Below are 8,693 nucleotides of genomic sequence, written 5' to 3'. Positions count from 1 at the left end.
TCTTTAAAGTATTGTTGTCATTGTATAAATTATTCTTTTGCTCTTGCTTACTTCACTCTGCATCAATTCCTACTTTTCAGAATTCCCTGAAATTGTTTCTTTTATAATTTATGTCATAATAATATTACATTATATTCTTTACATACACAATTCAGCTATTCTCCAATTATTTCCCAAATCCTTTAGTTTCTAAATCTTTCATTTTCTTTATTCTCCCAATTAACCGCTCCGCCCCACTTTCAGAAACAGTAAGTTTGATTCCAACTAATTCTTCCTTAATATCTCCATCAGCTGTCCTACTGAATTTGATGATTTTTTTTTCCTGCATCATACTCTAGTTTCCTATACTAACCTCCACTTAATGAGGATGGGCCTCCCTGGATCTTCTAAGTTTTGAATGATGGATCTTCAGGACCCCTTATAGTCCTCAGGACCAATGTTTGAGTCCTTGGAGTCCTTGATAATTGAATGTCTTAGTGTGAGTGTTGGGAGATTTGTGGGGTTTCTTTGTACATTCCTTCAGGTTTCCAAGGTTCCTTCTGTGGAGTTCTGAGAACTCCTTACTCTTCCTGTGTTGGAATACAAAGTTTTATAGGTTTCAAGTGATTCTGCTGAGTCTATTACCATAGTAGGAAGCCTCTGGTTTGTTAATTTTCTTATGGTCTCCTGGGCAAAAAGAAATACATGTAGGACTTCTGATTCTTTCAATTATGAAGTACTATTCTGAGCAAAATGAATATTCAAATCAACTACAAGGGAGGATATATGAAGGAAAATACTATCCCCCTCCGAAGAAAGAACTGATATATTAAAATATGTATCATATGGTTTCACATAAATGCCTGCATACATACATGCACACACATATACGTGTGTGTGAAATGTTGGACTTCTCTAGTGTGGTATTGGGGGAGATGAAAAGAGATAGCTTGGAACTCAAAATGTACCTTTTTTTAAAAAAAGAAAAAGTAATCACATCATAACACTTTATTGGGAAACTTTAAAATTCCTCCCTCTGAGCTGGATAAATGTGACATGACAATATGATAGAAAATATAAAGCTAAACAAATTATTCTATAAACTAGATTTGATTGACATAGGAGAAGAATTGGATGGCATTATTAAAGAATATGTACATTGCCATCTCTTAGTACTTTTAAAAAATTGCTCATAATCTCTGACATAAGGCAATTAGTCATAAATGCAACAGATAGAAAAAATAAAAACATCCTTTACAGACTATAATTGTAAAAAGTAATGAATATTAGCGAAAGATTAAATTAAATTACTTGTTCATAATAACATCCATAATAAAATTCTGAACAAATTTCAGAAACAATAATTTATTATGGTAAAAATGAATATAGAACTAAGACCACATGTCAAAACTTATGAGATTAAGTTCTCAAAGTTTGTATTTTTTAAAACATGTATTAACTAAACAAAATAAAACGTATATTAACTAAACTAAACAAAAGAAAGATAGAACATTAGCTCAGAGAAACAAAAATAAACATGAGTCAAAGCAGTTGTCCTCCTAAGAAAATTTGAGAAGATCGTAGGAGATACCAGACCTGTGACTTAGGAGTGGAGAGGAAAGCCTAAGTTTTCACCGTGAGATAGACCTCAGAAATAACAGTAGGAAGGACCTGAGACTTGGGACATCATTCTCCATACCTCAGGACTAGAACTTGATTATACTAATAATTTCTAAAAATAAAATGAAGCTAAAAATAAATAAAAGTGACTAACTGAAAGAGAAAGAACCTTACCATAGATAGCTAATTTGGGAATAGAGAATATCTAGGTTCATATTCAGAGAAAGATAATAGAGCTCAAAAAGTCATCCCATTTTCAGTGAGAAATATCAAATGTTCTCCCCAATAAAAATAGTTCTTGGAAGAACTCAAAAGGGACTTTAAAATCAGATAAGAGAGATTGAGGAAAAATCAGAAAGAAATTACAGCATTCCAAGAAAATTATGAAAAGAAAATCAACCAAAAAAAACATGGCATTGAAACTTTAAGGCAGGGAGCAGAGTCAAGATGGTGGAGTAGAAAGACACACATACACTAGCTCTTACTCCACAGCCCATAAAATACCTGTACAGAAGAACTCTCAACAAATCCTAGAGCAGCAGAAGTCACAGAACAATGGAGTGGAGAAGATTTGTAGTCCAGAGTGACCTGAAAGACCAATGGGAAAGGTCTATCACACTGGACAAGGAGAAGAGCCCAGCCCAGCCTTGGCCACATGGCACCGAGAGGAGCAGAACTGAGCAGGCTTCAGGGACAGAATCTCTAGTGGCAACACAGATGCCTCAACCCACAGGAGCTAAAGATCAGTGAGAGGGTCTTTTGGGCTGGCCAAGAAGGGAGCAGGGTATCCCTATAACTCATGCTTCCTCAGGTGGCAGCAGTGGAGGCAGTAGCAGAAGGAGGTTCCCAAGGCAGGCAGCAGCCCCCATCCATTGTTGAAGGTCTCATAGTAAAGCGCCTGGGGGAACTGAGCCCTGTGTGGTGGCCCTGCCCCTATCTGAGCAACTGATCTTATTCTCACACTGAATATTGGCCATACCCCTGTCTAAAGCCCCTGAGGGACTGAAGCAGCTCATCTGAATCTCAGCCCCCAGTACTGGTTTGGTGGAACTGGAGGTGAGGTAGTTGTGGAGATGAAAATCAGAAATCAAGTTTGGGCTGGGAAAATACCCAAAAAAGGGGAAAATAATAAGACCATAGAATGTTACCTTCTTGGTGAATAGGTGTCTCCCCCCATCCTTTCAGACGAGGAAGAACAAGGCATACTGTCAGAGAAAGTCAAGGCCCCTGCCTCCAGGGCCTCCAAAGGAAACTTAAATGGGGCTCAGGCAATAGAAGAGCTTGAAAAACAAGTTAGCAGCTTACTAAATGAGAACCAAAAAAAATGCTGAGGAACATAACAGCTTTATAAAGAGGCTAACTCGAGTAGAAAAAGAGGTCCAAAAAGTCAATGAGGAGAAGGAGGCTTTAAAAAGCAGAATTAGCCAAATGGAGGAGAAGTTTCAAAAGTTCACTGAAGAAAACAATTCATTGAAAGAGAGATTTGAGTTCAGGGAAATGAATGACTATGAGATAAACCAAGCAGTTAAAAAACAAAACCAAAAGTTTGAAAAAATAGAAGATAATGTGAAACATCTCACTGGAAAAACAACGGACCTGGAAAATAGATCCAGGAGAAACAATTTAAAAATTATAAGACTACCTGAAAGCCATGATCAAAAAAAGAGCCTAGACATTATCTTCCATGAAATTCTCAAGGAAAACTGCCCTGATATTCTAAAACCAGAGGGCAAAATAAATATTGAAGGAATCCACCAATCCCTTCCTGAAAGAGACTCAAACAGAGAAACTCCTAGGAATATTGTGGCCAAATTTCAGAGTTCCCAGATCCAGGAGAAAATACTGCAAGCAGCTAGAAAGAAACAATTTGAGTATTGTGGAAATACAATCAGGAAAATACAAGATCTGGTAGTTTCAACATTAAGGGATCAAAGGGCTTGGAATGGGATATTCCAGAGATCAAAGGAACTGGGATTGAAACCAAGAATTAGCTACCCAGCAAATATGAGTATAATACTTCAAAGGAATAAATGGTCATTCATTGATATAAAGGACTTTGAATCATTCAATTGAGGAAAAGACCATATCTGAATAGAAAATTTGACTTTCCAAGACAAGAATCAAGAGAAGCATGAAAAGGACTAAGGATATATATCATAAAAGGATTCACGTGGGACATTTCTCAATTTTTGAAAATAATTAGTGAGTATAGATACTGTTTTTTTTTTTTTTTTTAAGTTTGATAGAATTACCCTGTGAATCCATCATGACCAGCGATTCTTCTTTCTTTGGTAGTTCCTTTACAACTGAATTTATTTCCTAGTTTGATATTGGGTTGTTTAAGAACTTTAACTGGTCTTCTGATAGTTTAGGTATTATATATTTTTGAAGGTATTCCTCTATTTTTTGTGTGTGGTTGTAGTTTTATCTGCATATAACTGTATATGATGTCCTAATTATAATTCTTTATTTCTTCTGGTGTTGCTGTGGTTTTTCCTTGTTCATTGTCTACTTCATTAATTCATTTTTCTGATCTCTTTTTAAAAAATTTAGATTAGGTAAGAGTTTATGAATTTTATTGGCATTCTCAAAAAGCTAGCTTGTAGATTTACTTATCATTTCCATGGAATTTTTATTTCTAATATGTCTATTTTACCTCTAAATTTTAATCTCTTCTTTTGTGATTATTTATATTTGTTTATTTGTTGGAGTTCTGTCTTTTTTTGAACATACATATCCAGTTAGTTCATTTTGTATTTTTCTATTTTGTTTAACGTATATTTGTAAAGATATTTTTCTCCCAAGGACTGCTTTAGCTGCATCTCATCAACTTTAGTATGTTTTTTCATCATGATTATTTTATTTTACATTGCTTTTGATTATTTTTAGGATTTGTTCTTTGATTCACTAATTGTTTAGGATTTCATTTTCAAGTCTTCATTTTGGTTTGTATTTTTTGTTTGTGGTTCCTTAACCAATGACAATTTTTATTATGTTGATAGTCTATAAAGGATAGATTAGCTATTTCTGCCTTTTTCTATTTGTTTTTAATACCTCTATGCCCTTGTATATGATCAATTTCTGTAAAAGCTTTTTGTGATACTAGGGAGTATGTATATCCTTTTACATTACCATTCAGAAGATGCCAAAACTCTTTAACCTCTAAATTTCTCTAGCAATTTTTTCAGTTCCATATTTTCCCTTATGGTTATCTTTCTGTTAGATTTATCTAAAACTGAAAGAGGGCTCCCATCACTATTGTGTTATTATCTATCTTGTAGCTTGAATTTCCTTCACAAATTTGGATGCCAAGTCATTTGGAATGAATAAATGTATTACTGAGAGTGAAAAAAAAAAAGAAATGATGAACAGGAGGACTTCAGAGAGGCCTGGAGGGATTTATCTGAACTGATGCTGAGTGAGGTGAGCAAAACCAGGAGAATACTATACACATTAACAGCCACAGTATATGAAGAATATTTCTGATAGACTTAGCCCTTTACAGCAATGCAGGGACCTAAAACATTTCCAAAGGATTCACGATACAAAATGCCATCCACACCAGAGAAAGAGCTAAGGAATCAGGATGTAGAAGGAAGTGGACAATTTTCTCTTGTGCTATGTTTTGGTTTGGTTTTTATCATGGTTTCTCCCATTCATTTTAATTCTTCTAGGCAACATGACTAATGTGAAAATGTGTTTAATAAGAATGTATATGTAGACCCCCCAAAAAATTAATGCAGAAAATAATTCCTTGAAAACTAGATGGGCACAAACTCATTAATTCATTTCAAAGGTCAGTGGGAAAGGAACGTGGTCCAGCTCCAGCTCCAGGAGAGCAGCAACTACTGCTGCAGTGGTGTCTGCTTCTGGAGCTCTCTGCCTACAGACGGTGAAAGAATGGAATGTCTGATCTGGATCACAGTCCTGGGTTGCAGTCTTAGGACAAGGAGGGTGCTAGTGTGGTAGAGCTGGTGGTGGTGGAGAGGGAATCTTATTCACAGATCCAGGGCAGAAAAGATTGCTTGTGGTTGCTCACAGACCAGAGTGAAGACATGAGATGAGTAAACAATGCTCCTTTGATCATACCACTTTGGAGGAGCTGAGACTTAACAGGTTCCTGGAGACATTTCTGAAAGCAACTGCACAAAGCACCTGACATTTGGGGCTGTGCACCCTCCACTTATCGAAGAGATCATAGGTCAATAAGTGGCTGGGAAAATGATCAAAAGTGGGGGGAAATAAGATTATAGAAGGTTACTTTCTTGGTAAAAAGGTATTTTGTTATGATGAGGAAGATCAAAGTATACAATCAGAGGAAGACAGCAAGGTCAAGGCTCCTACATCAAAAGCCTCCAAGAAAAATATGAAAGGATCTCAGGCCATACAAGAGCTTAAAAAGAATTTTGAAAATCAGTTAAGTGAGGTGGAGAAAAAATTGGGAAGAGAAATGAGAGCAATCAAAGAAAATCATGAAAAATGAGTTAATAGCTTGCTAATGGAGACCACAAAAATGGTGAAGAAAATAATACCTTTAAAAATAAACCAGCCCAAATGGCAAAAAGCCATTGAGAAGAAGAATGCCTTAAAAAGTAGAATTAGCCAAATGGTTAAAAAAAAAAAAAAAGGTCTAAAAGCTCACTGAAAAAAAATAATAATTGCTTCAAAATTAGAATGAAGGAAATGGAAGCTAATGATTTTATGAGAAATCAAGAAATTATAAGACAGAATCACAGGAATAAAAAAAAATAGAAAACAATGTGAAATATCTCATTGAAAAAACAACTGGCCTGGAAAAAAGATCCAGGAGAGATAATTTTAAAATTATTGATCTACCAGAAAACCATGATCAAAAAAGAACCTAGACATCATCTTTCTAAAAATTATCAAGGAAAACTGCCCTGATATTCCAGAACCAGAGGGTAAAATTGAAATAGAAAGAAGCTACTGTTCAGCTAATGAGATAGATCCCCAAAAGAAAACTCCTAGGAATATTGCAGCCAAATTCCAGAGGTCTCAGGACAAGGAGGAAATATTACAAGCAGCCAGAAAGAAGCAATTCAAGTTTTGTAGAAACACAATCAGGATAACACAGGATTTAGCAGCTTCTATACTATGGGATCAGAGGACTTGGAATATAATATTACAGCAATCAAAGGACCTAAGATTAAAACCAAGAGCATACCGAGCATAATACTTCAGTAAAAAAAAATGAAATTTCAATGAAATAGAGGACTTCCAAGCTTTCTTCTTGAAAAGACCACAGGTGAATAGAAAATTTGACTTTCAAATACAAGAATCAAGAGAAACATGAAAAAATAAACAATAAAGAGAAGGCATAAGGGATTCATTAAACTTGAACTATTTACATATCTTTATGGAAATATAATATTTGTAACCCATGAGAACTTTCTCAGTATTAGGGTAGTTAGAGGAAACACACACACACACACATATACACACATACAAATATATGTGAATATATATGTAAGTGCATATGTACATGCATGTATATATGTGTATATATGTATGTATATGTGTGTATGTGTGTATAGGTGTATATATATGCATAGATTGATAGATTGATAGATCGATAGATAGATAGATAGACGGATGGATGGATAGATGGATGGATAGACAGACAGACAGACAGACAGACAGACAGACAGACAGACAGATAGACAGATAGACAGATAGACAGATAGACAGATAGACAGATAGACAGATAGATAGATAGATAGATAGATAGATAGATAGATAGATAGATAGATAGATAGATAGATAGATAGATAGATAGATAGATAGATAGATAGATAAAGTTAGAGATTTAGATAGACAGACAGAGGGCACAGGGTAAGCTGAATATGAAGGGAAGATACCTAAAGATAAAATTAACTGTTGAGAGGAATGTACTGGGAGAAAGAGAAAGGAAGAAGTAGAATATATTAAAACATCTCTCATAAAAGAGAAAAGAAAGAGTATTTACAATGGAAGGGAAGAGGGGGGAGGTGAGAGGGAATAAATGAGCCTTATTCTCATGGATTTGGTTTATGGAGGGAATAATACATATTCAATTGGGTATGGAAAACCCATCTTACCCTACAGGATGGCAGGGGGAAGAGGATAGGAGAAGGAGGACAATAGAAGGGGTGGTAGATCTGGGGAATGGGTAATCAGAAGCAAACATTATTGTGGGGGGACAAGTGAAAGGAGAGAATTGATTAAGTGGAGGGCAAGACGGGATAGAGTGGAATGGGGTTAGTCTTTCACAACATGACTGTTATGGAAGTGCTTTGCATGGCTGCATATGTGTGACCTATATTGAATCACTTGGTTTCTCAGTGATTGTGGGTGGGGAGGAAAGAAAGGAGAGAATATGCAGCTCAAAGTTTTAAAAATGAATGTTAAAAATGGTTTTTGCAGGGACACCTAGGTGGCATAGTGAATAAATCACTGGCATTGGAGTCAGGAGGACCTGAGTTCAAATCCAGCTTCAGACACTTGCCACACTTACTAGCTGTGTGACCTTGGGCAAGTCACTTAACTCCAATTGCCTTGCTTTCCTCCCTTCAAAATACAAAGTAAAAAATGTTTTTGTATGCAACTGGGAAATATATTGTAAAGGCAATGGTATATATAAATCTGTCTTGCCCTATAGGAAAATAGAGGCAAGGGGGATAGAAGAAGGGGGTTGATAGAAGAGAGGGCAAATTGGGGAAAGGGGTGGTTGGAGTACACATTGTCTTGATCTGGGGGGGAGGGGAGAAAATTTGGAATTCAAAATCTTTTGGAAGTGAACGTTGAAAACTGAAAATAAATAAATTATATGAAAAAATAAAGCTAGAATTTGAAAAAGGGAAGCTAATAACATTCTAAGACACCAGGAAATCATAAAAAATAAAAAGAATAAAAAAATAGAAGAGAAAGTGAAGCATCTCATCAGAAAGACAAGTGATCTGGAGTACAGGTGAAGGAGAAATAATATAAGAATAGTCATACTACCTGAAAATTAGAATTAAAAGAAAAACAATCTTGGTGCAATACTATAAGAAATTATCAAGGAAAATTGCCCTGAACTAGAACAAGAAAGAAAA

Source organism: Notamacropus eugenii, chromosome 2, assembly GCF_028372415.1.
Source record: "Notamacropus eugenii isolate mMacEug1 chromosome 2, mMacEug1.pri_v2, whole genome shotgun sequence".
Classification (NCBI taxonomy): domain Eukaryota; kingdom Metazoa; phylum Chordata; class Mammalia; order Diprotodontia; family Macropodidae; genus Notamacropus; species Notamacropus eugenii.
This window is presented reverse-complemented; position numbering follows the sequence as displayed.